This window comes from Scophthalmus maximus, chromosome 1, assembly GCF_022379125.1.
Source record: "Scophthalmus maximus strain ysfricsl-2021 chromosome 1, ASM2237912v1, whole genome shotgun sequence".
NCBI lineage: Eukaryota > Metazoa > Chordata > Actinopteri > Pleuronectiformes > Scophthalmidae > Scophthalmus > Scophthalmus maximus.
The window spans coordinates 7953944-7971397 of NC_061515.1; the positions used below are offsets into that span (position 1 = coordinate 7953944).

General features: G+C 43.8%; 1 long non-coding RNA gene across 4 annotated transcripts in view; it reads right to left on the reverse strand.

The window, feature by feature from the left end:
• The window catches only part of LOC118312925, a 74105-nt gene that overhangs the window by 34277 nt on the left and 22374 nt on the right, over nt 1-17454 (reverse strand). Inside the window, exon 1 of one of the 4 annotated variants that reach the window (XR_004794346.1) lies at nt 14479-14625. The exons of the other annotated variants lie outside the window; for them this stretch is intronic. This is a non-coding gene — a long non-coding RNA (uncharacterized LOC118312925). Of the gene's footprint in view, nt 1-14478; nt 14626-17454 lie in introns of those variants that run through there. 4 annotated transcript variants of the gene reach the window in all.

Sequence of the window (17454 nt, forward strand, 5' to 3'; positions counted from 1 at the left end):
TTTGCAGGACTAACAGCTCCTCTTGAATAAGTCTTTAGGAGTCTGAGCTCTCCTGAAAGGTCAGACTAAGTGAGGCTGCGGGATAAGCTCAGCTGATATGGACCCTCCAGAGGAAGTTTGACTTGTTTATGAAGGGAAATGACATCACATGGCTCGGATCAGACAATGAGCTCATGCTGACAAGATAAAGGCTGGGAGAGAGCGAGACAGAGAGAGCAGTGTTTGCTTTGGCCTGCGGGAGTCAGGGGGTCCACACAGAAGGTGGACAATTGCCCCCTGGTTTATTTTAAACTTCAAAGTCCAGGGCTTTACAGGTTTGGTGAGTGACTGCTCAGCAACATTGGCTCATGTGTATTTGACCTGTCTTAGATTCATGTTTTTTATTCCTCTTTATTTACTGGTCAGGTCCGATAAATATTAAGTGTCATAATGTAGGTCGCACAGGAGGAACGTGAAGAGTTTGTTGCATGAAGTTGCTTAGTGTGCGTGTGCACGCTGTGATGTCTCGAATGCACATTGATAGGACTTCGGAAGATGGATTATAAAACGAGATAAATAAAGTTACCTGTTTCGGTACAGCAGACATAAATGCAACTGACAGTATTGGTACAATGTGATATTGAACATGCTGCGTGTGTCAAAGCTATGAATCTCTAAAGTTATTTGTGGATTGAATTGATATAATGAGCACAACAAGTTGGAACTGCTATTCACATTTCAGAGTTTGAATAAGATACGGTGAGGAATTTCAATTGATGCAGAGGCAGAACATTCAATTTTCTTGGTCCACCTCAATTCCTGAGGGTTTAAGATGAACGAGATTTTATGCTGAGTAGAAATTATTAAAAGATAAGAAAACCTATTTCTGTTTCTGCATTATACATCCTTTTTTTTTTTTTTTACCGAGCCCATTCACTCACACAAGGGACCATTACAACTTTCCAAAACAACATTCTGTTGCTGTGCACTTTCTATAAACTGCTCTGTGACGACCTCTAATTGTCCTGGGGATCGGGATAGCATGATTGAAAATAAAAACCCTTCGCAGCAGAGAAAAAAAAGACTGGAGGGGGTTCGGAGGCACTGTAGGACCTCCCAAGAGCAGAGCTGGACTAAAGCCCAAAAACAAAGCTTGTTGCTGGGTTAAAGATTTTAGAATATGCCCTGGATTGTGGAACCAGAGAGCCAGAACATGCCCGGGGACAGTGGTCAAAAACTAATACTGATTTTGGCCTAAGAGGGAAAGTGGGTTTTTTGAGAGACAGCTTGTTCAGTGTTGTTTGGATAATGACAGCAGTCAGGGGATAAAAAATAATGGGGGATTATGCTGTTGGGTAGTTTATGGTGCAAACAGCTGTTTTCTTATTTTATATCTGTTTTATTGTCATTATTAAATGTCAAACCTCCATAATGTGGAGGTCTTCTCGAGCGTTTACACGTACTTTTGGCGAGCATAGTATGTTTTATAGGAGATGGTAAGCAAGTACCTTTTGGGCATTAAGGTCGTAAGATTTCATTACAGTAATGGCCACAATGGGGACCGGCAATAAACAGTACATTCTTATTGCCATGCACAAACAAGTAAGGTTCAGGGATCCACCGAAAAATTAATTGCCACACTTAATCATGTAATAACCCCTGTAATGCGATGCACATCACTGACTGATGTTCATGGATGGATTTCTCTTAAGTTGCATACTTTCAAATAAATCTTTTTAGCCAGTATATCTCACACAAGTACTGTGTATTTCTTATGAAAAACATTTTCAAAGGCCCGTCAAGGATTATCTTCCCAGGTCTAATGACAAAGAAACGGAGGGAGTAGATTTACACAGACGGAATGGTCCCATCTGGCCTGATTAACATACTACATTGCTAATGCTAACTTTTAATGGTGTGATCATCTCACACACTCATTTTCACTGAATCTTTAATGCAGAATTAGCATATTAGAACAGCATATTGTCTCTCACTAGCCCAGGGGCCTGATGCAAGGTGGCGTCGGATTCCATTTTTGTCTTAAGCTACATTTTGAAGAGTCAACAAGGGTGTTCATCTGGGCACGCCGAAATAACAAAAAATAAAAAACAACATATTATACAAAAACGTGTCCTTGAGCAAGAATGTAATTTGATTAATTCTGGTGGGTTTTTTTTACAAGATGTCTAACAGAACTGTCAGTCAAGTCAGTGATGCATTGCAGAGGTTTTCTTTCTGCTCATATCACACGGACAAACACGGCGGCTGCCATCAATGTGCACCCAGGTTAGTTCATTCCATTGCCACTAGCATCAGAAAGAATTCAGAGCTGATTACGGAAGGTTTTGCTATGAAGAAATTAAAATTAAAATAAATCACAGATCACATTTGCTCTTGCAGTAACACGTTTCAAACTGGCAAAACCGGTTTGCTTTTTCTCAGAAGCAGAAAAAACCTTCCAGGAAAAAGTACGATGTTAGATTTTTTTTTAAATTGAATAATTGAAATGCATGTTGCGCAGACTGCGGCCTCACCGCCCCGCCCCCGGACACACCCACCTGCCCCTCCACACACACATCAAAACACTGTCCTCTGCAGAATCTGTCGCACTAATAAGTCACAGAGTCTCTTCATGCATGGAAGAGGAAACATAAAATAAAAATGCAAACGCCGGCAACAGCCTTTTAATGTTGCCATAAATCAGGAAGGACCATCAAAGGAAGCTGGTAGCTGCGGTGGGATAACCCCCTCTGTTAGCACAGATGTGCACACGCAGACGGACGGACAGACAGACAGACAGACAGACAGACAGACAGACAGACAGACAGATAGATAGATAGATAGATAGCTGGATGGATAGATTAGGGTCTCCAGACCTCCACTGGAGCCAATAATAACTATAGCTACCAAAGCAAAGACAGGCTTTCTTTTCAGCCCAGAGAAAGAGGGAGAGGGAGAAGGAGCAGAAGACAGGTGGGGAGATGGAGAGAGGAGGAGGGGGGGACCACATATTTCACCTCCATTCACCTGCTGACATGGCCTCTCAAAGAAACCTTTCATAAAGACCTTCAGAAGAGTCAGCTTAGTCCGCCCAATGCCGTCAATTAAGTTGTCATATTACACTGGCTCACTTTCTGCACTTTCATCTGAGGGATTTTTTTTTCGTCTCATGAATTTCATACGGGTGGATTGGCAAAAAGAGGTGTACGTGGGGGACAACCTCAGAAGTCGCACCGTCTAATTCGTCGGTTAAGTGCATATAAGGTTCGCATGGCTGACCTGCACACACCTGAGTCCACCCTCGCAGGAGAAGAGACAAGTAACACGTTGAAAGAGAGTCTTTCAGGTGTCCGTCACTTGAAGAATGATTTATTTCCAATTGCTCAAGCTTTTTAACTATTCGTTCATATTTGATCTAGTTCAATCTGTTGCTCTTGGCGAAACACCTCAAAGCGCCGCTGCGCACGGGGTTTCCTCCATTGTATTCCAGGGCTCAAAATGGGCCATGACCCATATCTCGGTCATCTTTATTTTTCCTTTTTTCTTTCTTCAGTTGTTCTCCAGCTTTGGGCTGACAAATTATAGCTAAATAGCCAAAGTTCATTAGACTTTTGACTCTTTTTGGGGTGGGGCTCGGCCCAATCCTTCTTGGCTGTTCGGCTTTGCTGCAGATATGGGCGGTTCGCGCGTGGGCTCTCAATGGGTCCTTTCAGAAGGTGATAATTTACTCTGCCAGCACCTCTTCTAAATCATTAACTTTGCGGAAAGTTCGCCAAGCCAGCTTATTTTTTCAAATAGTTGCGCAGTGAGAGGAATGCTCAAAGCATAAACAGACGTGTAGAGAGAGAGAGAGAGAGAGAGACTCTCAAAGCTCTCACCTTAAAAATAGAGCACATCAATAACATTCTGACGTTGATTTAGGACTTGAGGGGATTGGCTGATTTAACTTTCCACAGATCAAGCCCAAACTACCCTCCTGCCTCTCGCAAAAAAAAGTGTTTCAGGCCACCCACAGATCATATAGAGACTCTCTATGTTCTCTGCATGCAGCTAAAGACTGGTGTCAGCAGCTTCTCATACCATCCCGCTGCCGCTCTCTCTCTCTCTCTCTTTTCTCCCAACTTCACCCTGTCTGCACCCTGACCTTTAAGAGTTTTTCATTACTTTTGCTCGTGTTCACATTGCACGGTTATTAATGAAAGACAGCATCGCGGCTACTCTAAAAAATATTTATATTCAAGCTCTCGTTTTCTTCTTTCCCTTATCCTAAATGGCAGACTTCAGTTTTTCGAAAAGCTTTCCACCTGTGACCAATTTCAACCTAGAATTCCTGGACAAAGTGGGCATAGCATATAAAAGGAAAAAAAGGAGGGGAAGAGAGCGAGGGGACCGGGCACACCCGCTATTTGCATGCACCAAACCACACACGGACTCACTGAACTGTTTTTATTCAAACTGAGCAGAGTTGACAACCCAATGACGCCGTTAAACTTCACAGTCCCACTGTTTTACCGAGGTCTGGTCTGCGCCAAATATCAAAGCTTCTCACTCCGACAACTTTGCTCACAGTGGCCCGGCTTCAGCTGCTGAGGCAAGTAACTGTCATTCATTAGTGAGAAAGCATTTCGGTGTCACTCCAACATTCAAGAGTGTATGTTTTCTTAATCCCAAACTTTAAGAGCTACATCACGTTAGAATTCCAAGCAACAAGTTGCAACCTGAATGACTGTTTTCTTTCATCCATGAAATCCATGTCTGTGGCATTATCATTACTGGAAATGGGGCAAAGTTACAGCATCTCAATTATGGCGGGTGGATCTAATCATAGGCTCGGGTAAATAACACCATAATTTGCGGTCACAGCACGAGAGCAAAATCAAAACTCAATCTCAATTGTTTATTAGCCGTGCAGAGATAACGTCAAACAGCAGAAGGCAGTGAAGGGTTATACTGTGCCATCCTCGTCTTGCCCTCCGCTGCAGTGGTGTCACGCTGTAGCTACGACTGACCTCTGACCCCAATAAAAACATTACGCGTCCGTGGGGATCAATAAAGCGCCATATATTAGACTCTTACAATGCATTCTAACATGAGACTTTCGTTTACTGTAAAAGGAGTCGTACAGACTCATAGTCTCCACGTGACAATGTCAACGCAGCTCTGTGAATTTTAAACTGTACTTTAACCTACAGCTTTTAAACAGGTGTGAAGAATAGATCACAGATACATCAGCCACTAATGTGTTTTCCTTTGCATCCTCTCCTTGTACGTGATTCCATTAGCCGTATAGATTATATTCTCCCCGCAATCCCCACTCATCTGACCGTATTCTCTCAAAGCTGTCGGACTAAACAAATGCTGCCTCAGCAGCTCGTGGAGTATATCTGCCAACGACACCGAAACCACCTGGCACCGTAGAGGGACGAGCCAGTGAAGGGCAGTCTCCACATTTCCGCGCAAATGCAACGCGGTGATGTCATTTGTTTCGGTTTGGACGACCGCGTTCTGATCCGCAGCCCGCGAGCTAAAAATGAACACACTCTTGGTCGTGGGGGGGGGGGGGGGGGGGTCCACAGGGTATAGCCACAAAACTACACACACTTAAATATGGTGCTCCGCGGAGACCTGAACTAGACAAACAAAAACCAACGTACAGGCAAACACACACATGCAGGCAGACACGCACAAACGCACTCAGCTTGGCCACCCAGGACGAGAGAGAGAGAGAGAGAGATGGAAACTTTAACTGTGTTTATAACCTAACTCTGGATTATAGGGTAGACTGACAGAGAGAGAGGAGGGGGGGTGCTCAGCTGTAAATAATTAAACTGCAGCCGTCCCCTACGCACGCACGCTCTCTCCACACACACACACACACACACACACACACACACACACACACACACACACACACACACACACACACACACACACACACACACACACACACACACACACACACACACACACACACACACACACACACACACACACACACACACACACACACACACACACACACAGTGACCTCTATCATCTTTATTCTAACTTCCCTTCCTGATATATATTAGTAGTCGATTTTACAGAGAACAAGCGCAGCAGGCCAATCTTGTTAAAAACACAAGGTGTGTGTGTGTGTGTGTGTGTGTGTCCATGGTGAACACACACACACACACACACACACACACACACACACACACACACACACACACACACACACACACACACACACACACACACACACACACACACACACACACACACACACACACACACACACACACACACACACACACACACACACACACACACAGGCAGTTACACAAATTTAAACTGTTTGCAACTCGTCGTAAGTTACAGCTGTCCAGTTTTTTGAAAGTAAAGGATATCAATATGACTATTTTACTCTGCCTACTGTATAGTTCATGACTCCTGCTTGAAAGACTGTCAGTTTTCAAAGGTGCGTGGGGGGCTAAAGACGGGTACATTAATTACTTTGGAAAGATGTCCTTCCAAGGTTTCGTGCAGTGTAATTCTAGTCGAGCTTGCCCGAGCTCTGAAGTCGTAGACATGGGGCAGGTTGACTGACACACTATCGGATTAGAGGTCGGCGACCTTTCACCACTTAATCTCTTTTGGCTGCAACAAAAACCATTTTGAAAAGTTTGAAAGCCACTGATGTGCGTAAAAAGTCAGCTGCAAACCATTTACTGCGGAGGCTGCGGACTAGCTGCCAAGTCTTAAACAGCATGTCTTATTGGCAGAGCGCACACAGCTGAAAGCCTCACAGATGAAAGACGTATACTGTACAATTCCTGAGGCACATAAAAGCATGTATGGTGTGAACAAGGCACGGGAGGTTACTTTTGGAATGTAATCTATTACAGATAACAGATTACCTGCTCAAACATCCAACCGGTGAGGCATTTCTTCGTCTCAGAACATAAACAGAGAAGAGCTTTTTAAAATTTCTTTGGGGGTTTTTTTTGTTGTTTTTTTTCAAACGATGGGAGTGGACCGGAAAATGAACCCACTCAGAGACTCAAATGATTCACCACATGGAAGATACATGTTCTAATGAGCCTGAAGGCCACGATAAGGGCAACAGAAGTGATGCACATGTACTGCCGTGATTGCATCAGTTCATATTAGATGATCAAAACACAATAGTCTATAGTAGCATCGAATCCAGGCAGCTGTCTCTTCCCTTTAACCGAAAGACTCGGAATAATTAACACGTTACAGAATAGTTTCAATGTTGATCATTTCATATCTTGTTCTATCAATATTTTATCGTGGCCTTGCTCAGCAGCAAGATTGTTCAATTTTTTTTTATAAGGGTAAAAACTCAACTCAGACCAAACTGACTACACACACCTCTCCCACACACCTAGCAATTAGACAGACACACACACACACACACACACGCTGTTTCCTGAGTCGCCTGCCAAGCAATGCAGATCCCTCGCCAAGGATTTGCGCAGCGAGGGGTTAAAGGTTCAGTCAATGTCAGAACTCCAATCCTACATTACCCAAAAAAGGCCAAGCTGTAATTACATCCATCTGTTATATCTAACATTCATTTCCTGTCCTCTGCATTTGTAGCCTTCTTCTTCCCAATATTTTTTCCCATCAGAGACACGGAAATGCACTCTTGTCAGTGTCAGAACATCCTGCAGTTCACACGTGACACTGATGTTTCAGGAACTAACTTTCACCACTCTTCTCTTTTTGCATGTTGTTTTCCTCACCTGTTGTTCTGATGACTCATTCCTCTTTTCCCTCCTTTGTCTCTTGATTCCTCCTAACCCCTCGTCTCTTTTCTTCTGTTCCTTCAATTACCCCCCCCCCCCTCCCCCCACCCCCGCCAAAAAAATTAAAAATAAAAATAATAATAACTAAAATATTAAAATAGACAGTCCCCTGCTGCGTTTGTCCTACGTGAACGGCACAGTCCAGAAAGTGTTCGGACACAATTCTGCGGACATTTTCCAGAGTTGGTGTTTGGAAACAGCTATAGTGTGATCACAAACATAAAAAAAAATGTTTTGTAAAAATTGTTTCTCCGATAATGTAACATTGTGTGGAAGAGACTGGCAGAAGGAAGCAATCCGTAAGAGAAGAGGAAAGGGTGAGGAAAAGATGACAGGGTGGGAGGAGAGGGTGGGGGCTGACGAGGCGTCTTGCCAGCGTTTCATCTTGAGAGACCACTTGGCATGGAGAGATAACGATAGACAGGCCCACGGTGGACGGGCCAGTCCACCCCATGTCACATGACTCACCTCCCTGAGGACTCTCAAATACACCTGGCCATGTTTTCCTGGCGGCCACCAGCTCAACCACTTCTCTAAGCCTCCAGCTCTGTCTTATTCCCCTCCCTCTATCCCCCCCCCCACCCCTTATTTCCCTTTCCATCCGTCCATCATGTCCTCCCCCTTCACCTTCATTCACCCCATCCATCTACCCCTTCTTTCTTTCCTCGCCTCACTCTTGACATAACTCGAACCTTTGCAATGTCAAGTCCTTACTTTTTCATTTGGGTTAGACAATAGACCCCCGTGCCCATTTTACTCTTTGTCAGCCACAACCTTAATGATTACAATCTCAATCTCCCAAATGTCCTCAAGCAGGAAATACTCAATTTCATTTATAACCTTTATTTTCTCTCTCCATCGCCATAACCTTTCATTCTGTCCACAACAAAAGGGCCGTTATGTTCATACTGGCCTGACAAGGATTTATAATAGAACTTATCATTACGAATAATGGTAATGCTTCACTATGCCCCTTTACTGCATTTCATAGGGAGTGGCAATAATTATGATTTAATACATATTTGATAACCAGGTAATTCACAGTAAGTGGTAGGTTAAAGTCTGGTGTCAGGCGGCTTTGGGATTCAGTTAAATGAATTTAGCATTCCATCAATCCAGCTAAAAAACAAATGCCCACCATACATAATCACAAATCCATTTCTTCATATAGCAACTATTTGAAATAAAGGATTTCCTGGTCTCTGAAATCAAAACTGTATACACAGACAAGCTGAACTAAGGTAAACATTGCTCAGATCTTCTTCCTCCGACATTATCTTGTTTCTTTACCGAGATGAAAAGAAAGTTAACATACAAACAAATTCATATGTCGTGATGTTAAAAATGTTGGCTCCCCGGGGATTTAGGATGCTTGTCCTTACTTAAAAGCAATGCACAATGGGTTCAATCTGCCACATCTGTCTTTATATGAAGGGTCATTTCAAAGTGTCAGTGAACAAAAACACAAAACATCAAATTTGAGAAAAACAACAACAACATGTAGATTATTAATTCAGTGAAATAGCTGCAGGCACCTTTCTCATGCGATTCTCCTTGGTTCTCCTCTTTGTGCGACGGACAATTGCTTTCAGTTAAAAGCGTTCAAATATACACTCTTAGGGCTCACACGGGCAGTGGGTTTCAGGATGTACTTCCACAGTAAGAGGGTGTTTGAAGTGTGACCAAATGAATCACCCTAACTGTCGGTGACACCTCTCGCCACGTCTGGCCAAAACAAAGCCTCTTTCCTGCGCAGCCCTTATCTCCGCTGTGGCAACTCTTATCTCATAAATGGGCCTCGTGCCGACACACAATAATCATCATATACATCAATGGCACCAAGGTGGACAAACACACACCAAGTGCACACATCACGCGCGTTAATGGCGCTGGACTTGATCTTTTTACTGCCGTCCATTTGCGATGACAGACACGCCGCGGATATAGTGTGTGTGTGTGTGGGGGGGGGGGGCTTGAAATGAAAGGCTTGTGTTGCAGCGATCTGTCAAAGCAAGCAAAAGTTCAACGGCGGGTCACGCTACCGGGGTGGGGTTTTTTTTTTCACCGTGTTCCCTCTCAAATGACATGGCAGAAGACAGGAATACAAGGGGGAGGAAGGGAGTCATAATACCCAGCCGAGGCACAGAGAGAAGGACTGATATGTTTAGGGTCGAGACAAAGAGAAGGAAGATTCAAAAAGCGCTATATTTTTACGAAACTCGCATTTCTTTTTTGCTGCAAAATATGTAGACTGGTGCAACATCTTTAGGGGCGATTGGGCAAATAGAGCATTTCACTGTAAAAGACTAATTGGTTGTGGTCATTCTAATACACAGTTCACTGAGGAGGGAGTTCAGCTAGACAGAGAAGCAGAAAAGAGGCAGCGAGGGGGGGGGGGTTTGGATGCCAGGTGGATGGAAGGTCAGTGGGGCAGTATCAACATCAAGCCATTATGTAGCTGTACAACTCTCCCTCTCTTTCTCCATCACACGTCTCTCGCTCTCCGTGGCTCTCTCATTCAACTCTCTCATCCTGTTACTCTCTATTGCCTTGTCCTCCTCACTGGCTCTTGCTTGTCTGTGCCATTCCTGCCGCAGACACAGACACACACACACACACACACACACACACACACACACACACACACACACACACACACACACACACACACACACACACACACACACACACACACACACACACACACACACACACACACACACACACACACACACACACACACACACACACACACACACACACACACACACACACACACAAGCTACAGAGCCAGTTCAATCACCGGCTGAAAATTACCGCAGGCACTGAGAAAAAGAAGAAGGGGAAAGATATTGTGCGATTGTGCGGGGGGGGGGGGGGGGGGGGGTGTAGGAAGAGGTAACGAGACGGTGGGGAGGGGTTTTGCCGTGTGTGACAGACGCGGAAGAGAGCGAATGAGGAGAAGACGACAGACAGGAGGAGGGGGGGGGGTCTCCCTCGTCCAATGAGAGCAGGGGTTAAAAAGTCGGCGGCATCACAGGCGTCAAAGGCAGAGTACAGAGGCCATTCTTTCAGCTGTCTCTTCCGTCTTCTTCTTCTTGCAAACACAAGGCTATAGTGTTCGACTGAAATATGGTCCGTTTCTATACGGCAAAGAGGTTTTTTTAACGGATGACCGCCATCTTCTGAAGAAAATCCAAAATGTGAAAAATCCTTTTAATATTCCTCGAATGCATGGCTCCAGTGCGTTGCGGTGTTCACCCCTCATTCGTTCAAGAAAGACTAGGCTGCCTCCTCAAGTACTGCACACACCACTATGGAAATAATCACTGCCATGAATCAGCTCGTGGCCTGCAGTTTTGACTGAATGGAGCAGATTTAAAAATGTACAAATACACACATGTAACCACACAAACAAAGGTTTTTAAGTTATCGTGCCAACCCAAACATTGCCACACTACAGCTTTGCCTTTTGTTATTGCACCAATATATTATCAGAATTGTATTTTAGCAGTGAGACGTGCAAGGTTGTGCTTTTTGTTGTTTTTTTGAGCAACTAAGAGCTATTGGTATGACACGAGGGTCTTGCACAGGCCCAGTAACCAATAACATACTAATTCAATTTATTAGACCACAAAAAAATGTGATTTATTTTGTTTGAACATGAAATCAAGGTATATATTCACCATGGCAGTAAAAAGTAAAGTATGGGGGGGGGGGGGGGGGGGGGGGGGGGTGAAAGATATATAACCACAACTTAAAAACATTACCACGGGGAAATGACAGAGAAAAGTGTTTCCCATCTTACTGATCACTTCTCACTATATAACATCTGACAAAGCTGAACCGCCGTAAAAATAATCTATGGCGAAATAAAAAAGGTGTGCCAGAGAACCATGAAAATGAGTGCATCTATTTATCTGTGCTGTTACTCGGGCAAAATGAGTCATGATAGGGAAGTGGCACATTTAGGAGTTATAAACAACTCACGTCGAGATCACAGACAAAACCCAGAACAGCTGAGGGAAGAAAAAAATCACAGAGACCAACTCGTGAACAAAAAAACAAAAGAAAGGGAGGCGATGCAGTGAAAAACAAAGTGAGGGAGAAAAGAAAGCAACAAGATCCAGTTAAGAAAAACAGACAAGAGGATGGAAGCTGAAAAAACAGGAGTCGGGATGAGACCGGAGCTGACACTGAGAGAGGGCGATGCGAACGACACGTGGGAGAGGGGAGAGCCAAAGAAAACCAGAGAAGCGATGCATGAGGGGAAGATGAACCGAGAGCGAGGGGCTGCTTGTTTATGTGCGCGTCCGCGCTGCAATGAAATTACGGCTGTTTATCTCTCTAATCTTCCCAGGACTTTTGGAATATCTGCCAAGGAAAACTGTGATTTTGGCATGTAGTCAAATCATATTATTAGGACCAGACCAGAAGCATAACTTTTCTTTATTGTGATTCTAGCAAAAAATGATTGAATTGCACACAGTGTGATTCCTGTGATGCTACACACTAGCACACACATGAACCAACAAAGAATCCTCGTCGTATTTAACCAAAGCATATTCTTTAGAGCAAAAAGCACATCGGCTGCACTTGGCCGTGACCACTGGCGAACCTCTGGACCTGTGTAATGTCCGCCCGCATTGCCAGGGCATCAAGTAACTCAGGATCTAACGTGATCACAAGCTCTGCAGACATGGGAGGAGGAGACACAGTGGGTTTTTTAACATGAATGCAAATCTACATCATTTAAGATCCAAACTGAGCGACGGCGCTTTGATACGTGCGCGGCAGGCAACGGGGCTGTGGCTGCTCCGAGCGTTGCCTGGAGAATGTTCGATTGTGTGTGACGCCTCAAAGACATCTTTTTTTTTTTCTGGTGGAGAACAGAATCGACCAAAACATCAGCTGCCTCCTCGTTGATGGCAGCGCTGGGCGGATTATGAATTGCGCATGGTCACACGCGGAAGGTGCAGAGCGGTAAAGTGGGAATAGAGGGGGATTATCGTGTAGAAGAGGGTCATTCAGTGCTGTTCTATGAGGGGATGGAAACCACAGAAATCATTGCTTTTCTTCAACTAAGAAGCCACTGGCCTGTTCATCAGATTCAGAGGCCTATATGGGCCGAGGAATTGTAGCTAAATGGCAAACCCTAACCAGACGTTATGCAGATTTCTAACATGCAGATTATGTAAACGGCACTACAGATTGAAACTACAGAACGCCTGTTACCTGTGAACAGATTGTATGACTCTATTAAGTTGAATCAACTTCTTGATATGAAGTTCATAACGTCTGACACTCATTCCGTCGCACGTCCTCTTTCCACGTGAGGGTCTCCAGTGACGCTGTAGTGTGCGGCGCTGTAACCCAACCCCACACCCACACACCGTTAATTAAAAGAAACACTTCCATTGTCACCTACAACAAATTCCTTGTGGGGAGATAGGGGATGCAAATCCACAAATGAAGTAGGGGTGTGAGAGAAAATATCCTGTGAGATTTTGCAGACCGTTTTTTTTTTTTTTTTCACTGAGATTTGTTCTGTTGTGTTTCTCCAATAGGCTGTAGAGTGCTGTAGCAGGGGGATAGTCACGCTACAGCTGCTTTGTATGAATAACATTTCATGTGCAATAATCTGAGGCTTTCCTGACACAAAATGACACACACACACACACACACACACACACACACACACACACACACACACACACACACACACACACACACACACACACACACACACACACACACACACACACACACACACACACACACACACACACACACACACACACACACACACACACACACACACACCAGGTAAAGACTTGCAGAGGAGACGGATGTAAATTAAAGAACTTGTGGCTTCCACACAGGAACTGGTTGACCACACCAAAACACATGCTCCAAGTAATGATCTGCGGCAATTCCTGTAAATAAATGTCTGTTTTGATTGTCTGTCTTGTCTTTGCGTGTCTTGCTTTCACTTTATCTCTTTCGTGCACATGAGAGTTTTGTTCTGTCAGAATTTGTACTAAAATGAGATTATCTGACACTCTAATTGAAGAAAAAACATGTTTTTCATGAGTTGTGTCAGTTGATGTTCCTCTTTGCGTCTCCCCCACACTCCTCTGTCCCTCGGTTTCTGTCACTATGCGTGTAACGTGAAATGAGTCGATGGGAGTTCATCCTTGAGTCTGTCAAAATCCAAATTAAAGTAAGAGCTTGTGACATTTTGATATAAATAAACCTCCGTTCCGTGACATTGTATTGCGGTGAGATCACAGGTATGATCGCTTCACATTTTTTCAAATTTAATAACTGTAAACAGAGATGGACGTGTACGGAGGGAGAAAACAGTCATTAAGGAAAAAGGTGAGCTCAGAGAATGAGAAAGCTAGACAGGCAGCCAGAGAAGAGAAAGAGATTCACATTGAGCTCCGAGCTGCCGTGGCGACATTGGGTCAGGAACAGTGGATTTGTTTGCAGCATTACAAAGAGAAACCAGTTTTGCCAAACTGGCAACTGGCTTCTCCTGTTGCAAACAGTACACAAGTCATTTTCACGTACTGGTTTTGTCCACTAATCTGAAATGAAGGCTACATCCGCACTGATGAATTTTAGATTTCAAATAAGCATCAGTCTTTCTACATTTAGGTCCAGCATCCATACCACTTACCCCACAACAGAGAGAACTGGAAACGCCACAGGCCCATTTTTAGTTTCGAAGCTCTGGGTTTCGTTTTTAATCTGGACGGGCAGAGACTTGCACTTTTTAGAAGGATGATGCAGACACCCACGTTTGCTTCCTGATTGGTCCTTATCATTCCATGATTCATCACACTCCCATCACGTGACCCGTTTCAGGAAGAAAAAACAAATGCCATCAGGATCGACTTCTAGCGTTGAGTGCAACTTGAACAACTAACCAAAGGCTGAGTTTCAGCAAATAATAAAAAAAAAAATTCTAACAGATTTATAAGTCTCACTGTAGAGCAGTGACAACACTTAAGAGCCCCCACAGCTCAATTGTGTGTGTGTGTTGTGTGTGTGTGTGTGTGTGTGTGTGTGTGTGTGTGTGTGAGAGAGAGAGAGAGTGAGCGTACTGCAGTGATTTTTCCGTACTTCAAGTAACAGTCATAGATGGAAAAAGGTAATTACAACGCTAAGTGGGAGACTTGAAGTCATGCTGAGAAGCATTTTACACACACACACACACACACACACACACACACACACACACACACACACACACACACACACACACACACACACACACACACACACACACACACACACACACACACACACACACACACACACACACACACACACACACACACACACACACACACACACACTTACTCAAAATAATACATAAACAGAGTTTTTGTCAACCCATCAGCCAATATGAAGGTGTCAAATTATAGACCCACATCTCACAATTCAATGTCATATAAGCTTTTGTTGAATGATGCAAGCAAAGTCTATATCTCAGAGTGATATGAGGAGCATCAGTGTTTGGCATGATTAATAAAAAGCAGGAGAAGACTTCAGTAAAAGTGTATTCCTCACAATCTGTAAACATGACTAAAGATTGTTGTGTGACTTGAACATTAGGTGGATTGTGAAATGCTGTGATTTCTCACTTCCCAGCCAGCACTAGACACGCACATCCTGTTGGTTTGTCAATACAGATCATCACAACGTCAGCTGAGACATGCCTAGACCAGAAAACACACACGCGCACACGTTCCTATTTCCAGTGGAACTATTGCTGTTCTGAACGTGCTTTACACCTTCTACCTGAGTAACAGGTTGCTCAACTTTGCCGTCACATCAGATCATACAGATGAGCTGTGGCACAATACAACACCTTTTTGTAAACTGTTAATGAGATGCAAAATCCTGGTTGACTGGTGTAGGATGTGTTCATCATTATGTGTGTGTTATGTATGAAAAATGATGGGAACAAGATCAAGAGATAGAGATGCAAATGAAGATTTAGATCAGTGACATTTTGTGTGGAGCAAGCCTGCAGATAATTAGGTAACACACAAAAATTAAGACAATCAAGAAAGAAGAAAATAATATATCATTATTAATATACAAGCAGTCAAAATCACGTGACAAAACTACATGGCGTAAGAGAAGGAATTTGTGTTCGAACAAAACATTTCCGCATCAGTAGTCTTTACAATGATCTTATTTCAGTTATTATTCTATTTTATTTCTAAAAGACCTTCCTTCCAGACTTCCCTCCTGTCTTTCTTCCTTCCTTCATTCCTTCCAAGTGATGTCAGCATTTGTAACCAGGGTACTGATGACCGATGAGGGGATGAGGGGGTGTCCAGAATGATACCCCTGAGCCACATAAAGCTTTTCATCCACACATATGGCAATATTTACATGGAACAGGTGGCAGGTTGGTGAAGACTGAAGAGTCTGACAAACATGTGCACACGCAGGCACGCAGGCACACACACACACACACACACAAAAACACACACACACACACACACACACACACACACACACACACACACACACACACACACACACACACACACACACACACACACACACACACACACACACACACACACACACACACACACACACACACACACACACACACACACACACACACACACACACACACACACACACACACACAGATGCACACTGTCTCATTATCTCCGCCTCGTTTAAATCATGGTCTCAGATCAAACATTACAAAATGATATACCCGACAGTCAACCACATATCACAGAACCAAGGAATGAAATGGAGGGAGACTGACTAACATCTGTCTTGTAATTTACAGTTCTGTCATCAATGCAGATTACCCAAAACACAAAAGACACGAGAACCTGTGTGACAGCCAGTGCAGATGCAGTCGTGGAAAAAAGAAAGACGGAAGACACAGTTTCTCACAGCTGTTGGTTTATGACTTATAATTATTGTCATAACCATAACTGTCAGTCAGCACCACATAGACTCCTTGGTGTGCATGTGCTCACCACACCGTCAGAGCGTGTCTCTGTTTCCTACTTTGTTTTGTTGCAACTATGTGTTTATTTCCTGGCACACATTTGGTGAGTCATGAGCCTCCCCTTTCCTGTCAGTGGCAACAACAAAAAAATTAAATAAAAGATGCTTATAGATGAATGCATGGATGGATATTCGTGTCCATTTGATCACATTTCAAGTTCTGTTTTAGTTTTTTTACCTCCCCAATCATTACTTCTGTCTTCCTCACTTCTCCCTCTCAGTCTCCTTTTCATTTCAACACCTTTAAAATCAATACAAATCCAGGCAAATGTGAAAGAAAAAAACAAGCGTGCCGCGAATGCATATTTCCACAATGTCATTTCCCCTCTTATTCACGCCACTCTGAAGCTGCTGCTGCCTTAGGAATGACAACCCTTGTTGGGATTCTGTCGCATCAAGCCAGCAGATTTGAATGCTAAACCCATTAGCCAAGCATCACTCACAGTCAGAGCTGGCGATGATAAATAACCCAACCAGAGAAATCTGATTAGGAAAGACAGCGGCAGGGGATCTGAGGGAATGAGTCACAGCAATGTCGGCTTTATCGGGCCTCAGTCAGATTGGAAATCACAGACCGGGAAACCATGAAATGTTCATCGGC